General features: G+C 37.6%; 1 protein-coding gene and 1 long non-coding RNA gene across 8 annotated transcripts in view; both read left to right on the top strand.

Moving 5' to 3' along the window:
- Window positions 1–13,416, top strand: part of LOC105466952 (potassium channel tetramerization domain containing 16) — a 312,786-nt gene that overhangs the window by 201,957 nt on the left and 97,413 nt on the right. The window lies entirely within an intron of this gene.
- Window positions 1–13,416, top strand: part of LOC105466949 (uncharacterized) — a 61,529-nt gene that overhangs the window by 23,340 nt on the left and 24,773 nt on the right. For 2 of the 3 annotated variants that reach the window (XR_011624620.1, XR_011624619.1), the window contains exon 3: window positions 7,966–8,027. The exons of the other annotated variant lie outside the window; for it this stretch is intronic. This is a non-coding gene — a long non-coding RNA (uncharacterized lncRNA). The remainder of the gene's footprint in view (window positions 1–7,965; window positions 8,028–13,416) is intronic. 3 annotated transcript variants of the gene reach the window in all.

The following is a 13,416-nucleotide window of genomic DNA, read 5'->3' as shown; positions in this document are numbered from 1 at the left end:
CCTGAGAGACCCGGCGCATGTAGCCTGGTTTGGCTATTCCCCCTCTACTGTTTGTTTTTAGAGATAAAATAAGGGCAGGCATGGAAAAGGTCTCCCAGGTCCTCCGTATGACATGGCAGCCGGCAGTGGAGGCAGGAATACAAATAAGATGAAGTAGGGCGGCTCTCTGAACCCCAAAATGTAGTCAACATTTAATATGCAGTGATCATTCTTGTTATTATTACCATCCCTATTACTATATGATTATTTAAGGGGCATGGAGAAAGCTCCCTGACTCCAGAGTGAATTGAGTCACAATTAAGGAGTCTTTTCATTCTCTAAGACTAATGTCCTATAAAAATTTGTTTTTTTTTAACCTTCATCATCGATCTCTTGACGCCTCTGAAATACACATTGTTATAAGGAAATAGCAAGTAGTTTAAAAGATGTTAGGGATTTTCATTCAATCTAAATCTAATCTCCTTAGTAAGAAGAATTTGTGATTCATACGTTAATACAGCATTTCCCAGGTGTAAAATGAGTACCATTGAGGGAAGGGTATGTGACATGATTTTAAGTGATTCACGGTGAACATATAATTTTAATAGTTATGTATTTTGAATATGACTTATAGGAAAACATATGTAGTATATTAAGTGCATTATTTCTAATGAGGCTAAAGTTGGTAGGAAGTAAAAAAAATGTGTCAATGAAAAAGAAAATAGTAAGTAGATAATGATCTACTTAATGTTAATATTAAGATACTTAACACTAAGGATATAATAGTAATATACAGGGGGTACAAAGATAGGGAGAGAATATGGAGTCAGTTTGTGGGTGCTGGGAACCTGGGAATCTCTGCTTTAATATGGCTTCTCAGTTCATCAGATTATTTCCAAAGAGGACATTGGAATAAGTGTAGAGAGAGGATCCTGATCCCCTGAGGAATAAAATGAGGACCAGTAGCTGTGAACATCATGGCAGCTAAGGAGGGGGTAGAGGGGATAGAAAGTATAAAAAGCCCCTGACAGAGAAGCTTGCAATCATTTGGGTCAAACATGACTACCTTCAAAGTTTTTCCGAGCTCTACCTAGACTGAAGGATAAATGAATGTGATTTCTGTTGGCCTAAAAGAGTGACTATGGTTTCCAAAATAGCTTTACCTGCAAGCAGACTTGCACTGAGAGATTCCTTTATTTATTTTTTGATGGCAGAATTTACTTTGGCTCCACCTGAAAGAACAATACTCTTTACACAATGTTGGTGCCAGAAGGGACCGGATCAACTTCATCATTTTACAGATGAGAATCTTGGAGCATGGAAAAGTTAAATGATTTTTCAAAGGTCTCACGGATAACTAATGTCAAGGCACATAGCAGTTGTTTATAAAGGAAAGAATCTGCTACTAATCTTTAGTCATATATTTAGAGAAAAGGTATTGCAAAGATTTTTATTTGTGGGAATATAAATTGCTTTTATGCAGCAATAAGGATCGGGGTGAGCTGGCTAATGACCTGTAACTACTACCTTGCTTGCTGGAGTCACTTCCATTGTATTTCAGAAACAAATATCTTTTCAAGAAAATACAGAGTTGCTTAAAAGCTATAGGGGATTCCATTACTCCATTAACCATCAATCACAGTCCTAATATTAGGTTGGTGCAAAAGTTATTGCAGTTTTTACCGTTAAAGGCAAAAACCACAATTACTTTTGCACCAACCTATGATAAAAATGAGACCAGTCCATTTCCTCATGGATGCCATCATTTCAGAAACAAAGATGGAGATAATTCTGTTGCAGTTAAGTCTCTGGTTCTGGCTACCCCCACACTTCTCTCCCTTTTGTCTGGTGATATGAACTTCTAAGTTCTCCCTTTAAAGTCTTAAGATCTAAGTTTGGGTGGTTTTTGCCACCTGAAATCCAGAATTCCTGCCTCACTCTGCTTCAACAAAGACGGACGTACTAACCTTACATCTATTCTTCCCCTTATCTAAATTTTTTATATATTGTACTTTGATTTTAGGTTTTTGAGATCTTTCTGGAAATGCACTTTTTTTCAAGTATCATTCTGAAAATAATGATTTCAACGGTCTATCATAAAGGAAATTGTCCCTGTTTGGTCATTTCTACCATGATGGAGAGGCAGGTCATTCAAGATTGTTTTGGGATTTGAGAGCCAAACATTACATTACCATGAAACTTTGTCCAAATGACAACCTCTCAGAGCTTCTGTGTCTCTCTTGTAAGATGAGTATATATTATCTGTTTCTCACACATTCCCACCAGGGAAGACTTCAGAATGTTCCACGTTCCTGGACACCATACACAGTGACAAGAAGCAGCTGATTCTGTGTATCGCTAAGTAGAAATGGTTAATGAATGCCATTGGAATTAAAGGCGTTCTCTTTAGCTTAGGTTTTGTGGCACTGATGTTCATGGAAAAACTCTAAGAATCACTGTGGTGAGGGCTTGAAATTCATCTTGGATGCTGTCTTTTTAACTTAGATCTAAGAAATGCTTAATCGAAAACACTTCTTTTCCTTTCTCCTGTTATGCCATTTATGGGATAGCTGCTGGGTAAGAGCTGCAACTTACTATTAATGAATAATTAACACTCTACTTAATAACCTGAAGCCTTCTTCTGCCTCTTCTCCCTCTAGCTGTCAGTGGGTTCTCACCTTATGCTCTGTTTAATCACACCCCTTCTCAATTTTTCACTCTGCTATCAAAGCAAGAAGGAATAAAGAATAGGGGATTGGACATGTCTCTCTCCTTGACAGGGTAAGGATTAGGCCAGTCTTACATGTTGGACACTAACAGGAAGGGTCGGGAAGTTGCTCATTCATTCAATTGCTGCAGTGTTGAGATTAGAATCCTGGAGTTAGGCTGTTTTAGTTTATATGCAATTTCTAAATGAGTGAATTTGGAAAATTTGTGTAACCCTCTATGCTTCATTTTTTTTTTTTGTCTACAGATGTGAATAATAGTGGTACCCAGCTCATAAAAGTTTTGTAAGGATTCAGTTAGAAAATGTATAACCTATGGCGGTTTCAGAGTAAGCTTCCAATAAAAGTTAACTACTCATTCATTTGTTAATTCATTTAGCAACAACTTATTAATTGCCTATTTATGCCAGTCACTGTACGCAGGAGGATGCAAACATAAATGGGAAATAGTGTTTTCTTTAGAGGTTCATCATTTGGATAAGGGTGGGACTGCCAATTCCATAAGCTGGTAATCATAATATAATGGTGGATGTTTTTATTCACAGCTATACCATGATATGTTACAAGGTTCCATGAGAGTTTAGGGAAGAAGCCTGACTCAGCCAAATCTTTACAGAGGAGGCAACTCCTCATCTTGCCAAATCCTGAAGATCCTGAAGGGTGAAGAGGTACTGACTGGACAAGGTAGACTTGCCAGGCAGAGAAATTGTATGTCTAGAGGCTTGGCGATGGGAGACAAGGTCTGTGTGATTATAAGAGTTGAATGTATGAGGCCTGGTAAGGGAGTAGTAAGAAAAACAAGACAGAAAGATGGAAATGCCAGATAATGAAATACCATGGCAGGTCCTTTGGAGGGCTGTTAGCCCAGAATCAGGAGCCCATGAAGTGTTGTAAGTAGAAGGGTAACAGCTTTATTTCTTTTTTTTTTTTTTTTTTTTTTGGCCACTGAAGAGGAGAGTTGGGTAAATATAGTATAGAGCCAATGAATTCAGTTAGAAGGGTTATAATAATCTGGGGTAGTCTAAATTTACTAATAATGGGACCAGAGGACAAGGGACAGATTTAAGAAAAACTGAAAGCATAGAATGGGAGAATTTGGTGTGAATGATGGAATGTGGGATGTCAAGAGTTAAAAACAACTCTGAAATTCTGGCTTAGGCGGCTGGGTAGTTGGTGGTGCCACCAACTGAAATATTTGACAGACAGGAGGCAGGACTGGCTCCAAGAGAGGATGGAAGCTCATATGTTCAATTTTGTGGTCTCCTGACTCTTGATTTTGCCCTACTTTCTCCCATAAAATAGACTGGTTGTGATTTTGATAGTGATATGATGCAAATGAAGGACCCTGTTATGAGGGGTGGTAGCAAGATATGGGTGTCAAGTACAGTGATCCTAAGTTAATTAAATTAACTCTCTGTGCAGAAATAAAACCTTTATTTTGTCCAAAACATTTTCCATCAGTTTTCAGCTTGGAAAAATAATAAATGTTCATTATAAAAAGAAAAAAAGACTAATCCAATATTGGAGAAAATGAAGGCCATCCTGTAATCCCACTATCTAGAGATAACTACACTTGTCTTTTTAGTCTATATCCTCCCAAGCCACTTGCGATGCACACCTAGTTCCTGCATGTCTTCTGCTGCTCATTATTTTTTACATGATATATCATCTACAGCTCAGCATATAGGTCAGTGCTTATAGACCTTTGTCATTCTTTTTAATAGATGAGAGATATATTGTATAAATATCCTCAGGAAAAATATTCTAGATGTGAAGTTACTGGCAAAGGCATTTACAAATGGCAAATCAAATCTTCCCGTTTGATTGATATTTAATAATTGGTAAGAGGAGGTTAGTTAGCCCATGTAATTACATTGCTAATTGGAAGAATATATGTTTTCATTTCCTATGGCTTCTGTAGCAAATGAACCACAGGCATAATGGCTTAAAACAGCACAGATGTATTATCTTACAGTTCTGAAGATCTTTGCTCCTAGCTGTATCACTGAAGTTTCTGTTTCAATCACCATATCAACTTCTCCCTTATATGACCCTCTTGCCTCTATGTACAGACCATTCTGATTATATTGAGGGCCCATCTGGATAACCCAGGAGAATGTCCCATTTCAAGTCCTTACTTTGTTTGCAGTATCTCTTTTGCTATGTAAGGCAACATACTCACAGGTTTTCTGTGTTCGAATTTGGTCATCTTTGTGGGGGCCATTATTTAGCCTGACAAATATTTCAAAAATGAAATGCCAAATTTTCAGTAAAATAAGATTAATATTAGAAGCACCATCTAAATTAGGACCTGTACCATCCTATTGCTTTGAAAGAGACGATAATGAATGATGTTTGATGCGTTCTTCTAGGTACTCTGGGGCGAAGTAGAGATGATGAGATAACCTCAGTCTCTGAAGACATTTAGATCTCGCATTACTAAGGGAGGGTGAGAGTGAGGTTGGATAGCAAGGTTTATATTTGAAATGACAGAAAGATTCATGAGGTAATATAGTATCATCTGCTAAATGTTGTGATGCAGGCTACATGGGAGGCAGGAGGTGAAATAATTCAGGTTTCTTTAGAAAGCTAACTTTCTTGATAGAGATCTCACTCAAACTTTTAGTTTGTCATGATTTCTAATAGAGGTAGTGTTTGCCTGTCCCTAGTAGAAAGCAAAGCAGAGCAGTACTGGACAATAACCTCTTTTACTTTTATTTCTTTCAATACTCTGTGGCCAATCTTGTGGCCTTTTGTATACTCCTAAGAAATGAAAATGGCTACTCTCTATTTTTTTTTCTCCTGATAAAGTACTACTCAGCTAACATGCATGATATGCCTGTAGCTCTCATTACCACAACATCTTTTCTGTGCTGCACTTTTCACTGAAGTTTAGAACTAAAGGTTAGTTTCAGTTCCATTTTCTTAGCTTCTGCCCAGCAAAAAGTAGCATGTGGCTTCTCCTTCCCAGGGATTTTCACTTTGGGACTGCTGTTGTCTCCCAGTCCACACTGCCTTTTACATTGTTCCCCAGCAATTGTGCATTTATTGCAACATCTCTTAGGTCAGTTGTGTGGCCACCTCTAATGCTGGTGAATTCTTGGCAAAGGGATTGGCCACACACAGGTGAACCAACCCTGGTTTGCATAGGGAAGGCCTTCATTCTGAATCTCAAGGCTTATTGCTTTCCAGGTCATGGTTTTCTGTGCCCAGCTCTTTGAGAAGAGAGATATTATGAAGATACTGCCATAACCTTTTACTAGCAAACTGGTTGGAGTAGCACATGCTCTCTGGAAAGTGTCTTACCTTCTTGATGTCTACACAGGTCTGCTAGTAGTCTCTCCCAAAATAGATTTCCTTTTTTTCTATTATAATAGAATTTCAGCTGAACAACTGGAGCCTATAATCATATATATCTCTGCAGATAAGTGTGAAAATGTGATCTACTTCTCATCTATGAAATATAAAAATGTGAGAAAAAGTCATGTCCCTAAAAGAAAAATGCTTGACCTGGACTTCCTGTGTTTCTCCCCTCCCGTGATCTGGGACGTGGGTGTGACAATGCCATACTGACCCTGCAGAAGAGGACAGTATTCCAGGTGATGCTGGAAATACCAGATGGGTGGAACCTGAGTACTTGAAAGGTTCATGGAGTAGAACTGCCGCTGCTGTCATGTGAGAGAAAATCCTTTCTCATTTCAGCAACTATATGTGTCTTTTTGTTCCAGAGGCCTTTGCCTTGGTATTCCCATTTGAAAATGGAGAGGGGAGAAACCAAGATGTGCTTCCTAGGGCCAGTATACTAGAACTGTCACATCACACTTTTTTTCTTTTCTTTTCTTTTCTTTTCTTTTCTTTTCTTTTCTTTCCTTTCCTTCCCTTCCCTTTCCTTTCCTCTTTTCTTTTCTTTTCTTTTCTTTCCTTTCCTTTCTTTTCCCTCCCTTTCCTTTCCTCTCTTCTTTTCTTTTCTTTTCGTTTCTTCTCTTTCTCTTTCATGGAGTCTCACTCTGTTGCCCAGGCTGGAGTACAGTGGTGTGATCTCAGCTCACTGCAACCTCTGCCTCCTGGGTTCAAGTGATTCTCCTGCCTCAGCCTCCTGAGTAGCTGGAATTACAGGCACAAGCTGCCAAATCCAGCTGATTTTTTGTACTTTTAGTAGAGACGGGGTTTCACCATGTTGGTCAGACTGGTCTTGAACTCCTGAGCTCAAGTGATGTGCCTGCCTTAGCCTCCCAAAGTGCAAACTTTTTTTTTTCTAAATTAAATCTTCCTCATTCAGACTCATGTCTACCTTTTTTTTCCTTTTCTTATTATACATCCTTTTTCCTTCTGTTGTGATATCTGGGTCTCAATACTCTTCTTTTCATTTATGATTTAGTTTCCTGCTTTTTGATAGCTAACTCATTATAGATATATGTCCAAGGGTATTCATTTTATAATTTATTTATAAAGGGTATAGTCTTTATCAAAAAGAAATATACTGAATACATGTGTAATAATATGGACAAAATGTTACAATCTCAGTGGTTGGTCTAATAGTTCCTTTGTAGAGAGAGAGAGACTTTGCCAAGAAAATGAGATGATAAGACCTCCACTGGAGAGAAATGAGTTTCTGGATTCCATGTGTGAGTCTGGACCCAGCTTTCACGCAAAAATTGGAGGCTACTCTGTGTCATAAAAGAATTTGATGATGGAGGAGAGAATTCTGGTTTAAATAAGGGAAAGGGCAGGTGAGAAAAATTAAAGAACCTGATTTACAGAGCAGCCAGAGATTCTTGGGAGAAGCGTCATATGTCATATTTTTCCAAGTGAGATGCAGTATATAGTAGGATATGAATCCTTCCTGTGAGTCCTGGATTTCCAGTTAGAAAAAAGGATCCGACAATATTCTTGGACTGTTTAGCTTTCTAATGGAAACTGATTAAAGGGCTTTGTGGTGCTTTAAGGATGGTAGGATATTGAAAGTTATAAACTGGGAATCAATCTCATTGGCTGTGATCAGTAACACAGTAAAGATGAGAACTGGTGAATTCTCTGGCATTACTGCAGTGCTATACCGCTTGTGCCACTCACAATTGAGCAGTCTTTCTGTTGGCCATTCAAGTTTACAAAAGAAACCCTGCAGAATATTCCTTATTGCAGGCTTGGGTGTATGTATCTACCCATTCAGATTTGAGATAACACTGGATGATGAGGTGGTATTTTAGGGATTGTTTCTCTATTTTATCAAACTCATTTCCTACCCTATTTCCTCCAACAGGTCTGCAATTATAGCTCCCCAATGCTGGCCATCCCTCATGGAGCCCTTCTCTGTTCAAGGAGGTATATTCCCTATTGGACTGTCTCTCTTTTTACTTTCTCTTGGGGTTCCTTGATAATCTTAACTATAACATTTTCAAATAAATATTAATAGAGGTCCTGGATACAGCATACATGAGTCAAGTGGCTGGATATCAGGCTATAAGGAATGGAGTGGACAGTGGCAAACTGATAAATTTATATCCTGACTCAAGGGCAGCTGAGACTCAGCTCTAGCCAGGCATGAAAGTTGGCTAGAGTAGTCAGATCTGATCTTCAACAGAACACACAAATTAGGAACTGTATGTGATACTTATTAATTTTATTACATTATACAATTAAAGAAAATGCCTCTCTGGGGCCAGAGTCAGTCCACAGGCCAGCAGTTTATGACCCTTTGTTTAACTCTGTCTTCTCCAAACTTACCCAATGTCCTACATACATATAAGACTCTGTGGTTTGAAGAGGGGAGAAGAGAAGCCCTCCCTAAATTTAAGCTTCTGAGAAGATTATTTAAAAATCCATCAACCCTTTCATAATGCCAAGAAAGACATCCTGCTGACAAGTCTTCTGCAGGCTGTTGTGCTAAATGTGTCATCTCAGGTTCACTAAGTTCTCAGACCCAGGAATGACTAGGTACATGGAAAAGAGAACAGTAATAACCAAACTCTCCATCCCACCACATCTGGTACACCTCTCTTTCTACAATGCCATGATTTTGTGCAATTAGCTGGGTAATTATCTGTTGCATCTCTTTTTCAATCTTTTAGACTTTGTTTTCCTGTTACTTCCTTCCATTCCAAGTAAGGGAACGCATGAATGTATGTGGTGTGTGTGTGTGTGTGTGTGTGTGTGTGTGTGTGTGTGTGTGTCCTTGTCTCTTCATATACATATATATCATAACTTGAAATTGGTCAGAAGGGGACATTAATTATAAGAAAACAAAGGAACTTAAACTCTTAGCAGATATTCAGATTTCCATTCATGGTTTGGGGTTTTAAGGAGGTTTTCCTGAACTTCAGAGAACACAGCTTTCCCTCCTTCTGTGCTCTCCCTCTTTTTCCCCAGGGAAAGGAACACTACTAGCCTGGAGGTTGGGGTGGGAAGGTATATTTAGAATTGCAGGAAAAATCTGTAGTGAAAAGTAATAGAAGAACTCACAGCTATGAAATTCCAGACACAGAGATGAAATTAGACTAATGTGTATACGAATAAGGTGGTGTATGTTGCCAGATAATATACCAAATATAGTTTCTTGCTTTGTCAGATCATTGATAAGTAGTTTACAGGATTTGAATAAATACAATTTTTTTATTTCTTCTAAAGATGCTAGATCATATTCTCTTACTCTACTGAAATCTCATATCTAGCTAGTTGAAGAGTAGTTTTCATTTCTATAGTAACATTGTGGAAATAATTACTTAGTTTCAGATGTGTGCAATATGCTAAGGCCAATATGCAGGGCTACTTCTTTTTGGAAAACTTTTGGAATCCAACTTTGTTAAGTATGTCATTTCTATGCCTTTGTTACATTCTTGTGTAATTTAAATAAGATGTTTAAAGTGCATTAAAATCATCTCACATGTGTCGTCAATGGCAGATTAACTTCATTAGATTAGCCCTGGTCAAGGCAACAGAATAGACTTGTGTTTTTAAATTATTCAAGTAAACAGCTCATGTACCAGGCATGGATTGAGCTGGACCAATGTATTATTTGGCCTCTTCTTTCTGCTTCACTGCATATAGACAGATGGTTGCTTTGTCTTAAATGACTTTTTACAATGCATTGATCTTATACTAACATTCGTCATAGGAGAAAATGCAAGCATCCATGAAATGGGATTTGGCTATATTAAGTGTGGCCTTTCTCTTAGATGCCTTGGCTTCAGAATGAATATTCATTTACAACTCATGGAGAAAGGGATGCATGCTGGAATACTGACCTTTGGCTATTGTCAGATGAACTTTCTGCTTTCAGCATATTTTATGCTCAAAAGTAGATTCTTTTTATAATGAAATGTTTGAGGCAGGTACATGCCTTTTACGACTACCCATGTCTTCCTTCTCTCCTGCCCATTAGGTTTTCCTATTTTTATGCCTGCTCTTTGGCCTAACTCCCCACATGTTCCCACAGATGACAAGAAAGATATGAGAGGGAGCCTGTTTTCATATTTAGGCTGTGTTTACACATTAGGTTAGACTTTGGATAAAGATTGGAGGATTAGCAAATAGATATTTCATGTGCTAGAAGAAGAGGGGCTTACCTGAAATGGCTTTAGGATTGTAATAAGATGAATTTTGGTGTTCTATAAATAAACTTTGTGAGTACAGGGATTGTGAGAGAACAGAGTGCATTACTGACAGAGGGTTTGGGAGTTACTTTTGGAGGATATCTTTAAGAATATCATTATAATAGATTAAAGACAAGGAGTTCATTTGGGAGCTTGGGGGCATGTTCCAGTCCTAAATATGGTTGTTATTTTATTTTCAAAGGTAGTATCTTTAACAAGTTTTCAGATAGATCTCTTTGTACGAGTATGACAGAAAATATCAATGTATGATTATTCACTCTTTCTTTTAAATTAAAGTTTCACAAAGATAGCCTCTACAAATGCACCGAATAAGATCAGCCATGCCGTTTTGTTTTTGGTTGGTATTTGATATTGAGAATTTTAGCTAGGCTGAGTCAGTAGTTATTGTTTCAAATATTCATCACTGACTTGAGAAACATTTTTAAAAGTTATATTCAAATAAAGCAAAATGTAAATAAAAGAATAAACCAAAAATCCATGTATTTCCAACACTAATATGTATTGTATCATAAATGTAGTCTATATATTTAGCTTTTTCATTTTCTTTACATACATACTTAGGTATAGATGGCAATATGCTGGTTTTATACACATATGCAGTTGCAAGTGTGGTTTCCTCTGCCGGGATTCTATACCTAGAAATGATTTTATACCTCAAAAAGATTCTACACTTATGATTCTATATTTATGATTCTATACCTAGAAAACCCCATCGTCTCTGACAAAAGTGTCCTATAAATGATAAACAACTTTAGTAAAGTTTCAGGCTACAAAATAAGTGTACAAAAATCGGTTGCATTTCTATACAGCAATAGTCCAAGCTGAGAGTAAAATCAGGAATGCAATCCCATTCACAACAGCCACAAAAAGAATAAAATACCTAGGAATACAGCTTACCAAGGAGGTAAACGATCTTTACAATGAGAGTTACAAAATACTACTGAAAGAAACCAGAGACAGCACAAACAAATGGAAAACATACCATGCTCATGGATAAGAAGAATTGATATCATTAAAATGGCTACACTGCTCAAAGTAATTTACAGATTCAATGCTATTTATATCAGACTATGAATGTCATTTTTTACAGAATTAGAGAAGACTATTTTAAAATTCACATGGAACTGAAAAGGAGCCTAACTAGCCATAGCAATTCTAAGCAAAAAGAACAAAGCCAGAGGCATTACATTACCCAACTTCAAACTACATTATTAGGCTCCAGTTACCAAAACAGCGTGGTACTGGTACAAAACCAGACACATAGACCAGTGGAACAGGTTACAGAACAACTATATGATATTCAACAAAGTCAACAACAATAAGCAATGGGGAAAAGACTCCCTATTCAATAATTGATGCTGGGATAACTGACTAGCCATATGCAGAAGATTGAACCTGAACCCCTTCCTTGCACCATATAAAAATCAACTCAAAATGGATTAAAGACTTAAATGTAAAACCTAAAACTAAAAAACCCTAGGAGAAAACTTAGGAAATACCATTTGAGACATAGGCCTTGGCAAAGATTTTATGACAAAGTCTCCACAAACAATTGCAACAGAAACAAAAATAGACAAGTGAGACCCCAGAGTTTCTGCACAGCAAAAGAAACTATCAAGAGAGTAAACAGACAGTCTATAGAATGGGAAAAGACATTTGCAAACTATGCATCTGACAAAGGTCTAATATCCTGAATCTATAAGAAACTTAAACAAATTAACAAGGAAAAAACAAGCAACCCCATTAAAAAAATGAGCAAAGGACATGAAGAGACACTTTTCAAAAGAAGACATACAAGCATATGAAAAAAATGTTCAACGTCACTGCTCATCAGAGAAATGCAAATCAAAACCACAATTTGATACCATCTCACAACACTCAGAATGGCTATTATTAAAATGTCAAAAAATGACAGATATTAGCAAGGTTGTGGAGAAAAGAGAACATTTATACATTGCTGGTGGGAATGTAAACTAGTTCAGCCACTGCGGAAAACAGTATATTAGGCTGTTCTCTAATTGCTATAAAGAAATAACCTGAGACTGGGCAATATTTAAAGAAAAGAAAAGAGGTTTAATTGGCTCACGTCTCTGCAGGCTTTACAGAAAGCATAGGGCTGGCATCTGCTTGGCTTCTAGGGAGGCCTCAGGAAGTTTGCAATCATGATGGAAGGCAAAGGGGGAGTAGGCATGTCACATGGCAAAAGCAGAAGCAAGTGAGAAAGAGTGGAGGGGGGCGTGCCACACACTTTTGAACCACCAGATCTTGTGTGAACTCAGAGCAGGAGCTCACTTATCACCAATGGGATGGCCCAAGCCATTCATGAGAGATCCATCCCCATGATTCAAACACCTCCCACCAGCCCCCACCTCCAGCATTGGAAATGACAATTCAGCATGAGATTTGGGTAAGGACGTATGTACAAACTATATCAAGAAGTTTGGAGATTTCTCAAAGAATCTAAAAGATAGTTACCATTTGAGCCAGCAATCCCATTATTGGGTACATATCTAAAGGAATATAAATCATTCTTCTAAGAAGACACATGCGCCCATATGTTCATTGCAGCACTATTTACAATAGCAATGATATGGAATCAACCTATGTGCCCGTCAACAGTGGACTGGATAAAAGAAAATGTTTATATATATACACACATACATACATACATACATATAATGGAATACTATGCAGCCCTAAAAATTGAAATCATGCCATTTGCAACAACATGGATGTAACTGAGGCCATTATTCTAAGTAAATTAATAAGGAACAGAAAACCAAATACTTCATATTCTCACTTCTACGTGGGAGTTAAACATTGAGTAACATGGAACCAAAGATCGGAATAATAGACATTGGTTCTTACTTGAAGGATGAGTATGTGGGAAGAGGGTGAAGGTACTATGCTCACTTCCTGGGTGACTAAATCATTTGTACACAAAACCCCAGCAATACGCAATTTACTCAGGTAATAAACCTGCACATGCACCCCTGAACCTACAATGAAACTTGAAAAAAGATTTTAAAAATAAAAGGATAAAAAGAACTAAGCTCAGGCAGTAGCACCTCCAGGAAGGCTCCCTGGATTCTATGCCCCTC

Source organism: Macaca nemestrina, chromosome 6, assembly GCF_043159975.1.
Source record: "Macaca nemestrina isolate mMacNem1 chromosome 6, mMacNem.hap1, whole genome shotgun sequence".
Taxonomy (NCBI): Eukaryota; Metazoa; Chordata; class Mammalia; order Primates; family Cercopithecidae; genus Macaca; species Macaca nemestrina.
This window is presented reverse-complemented; position numbering and strand designations above follow the sequence as displayed.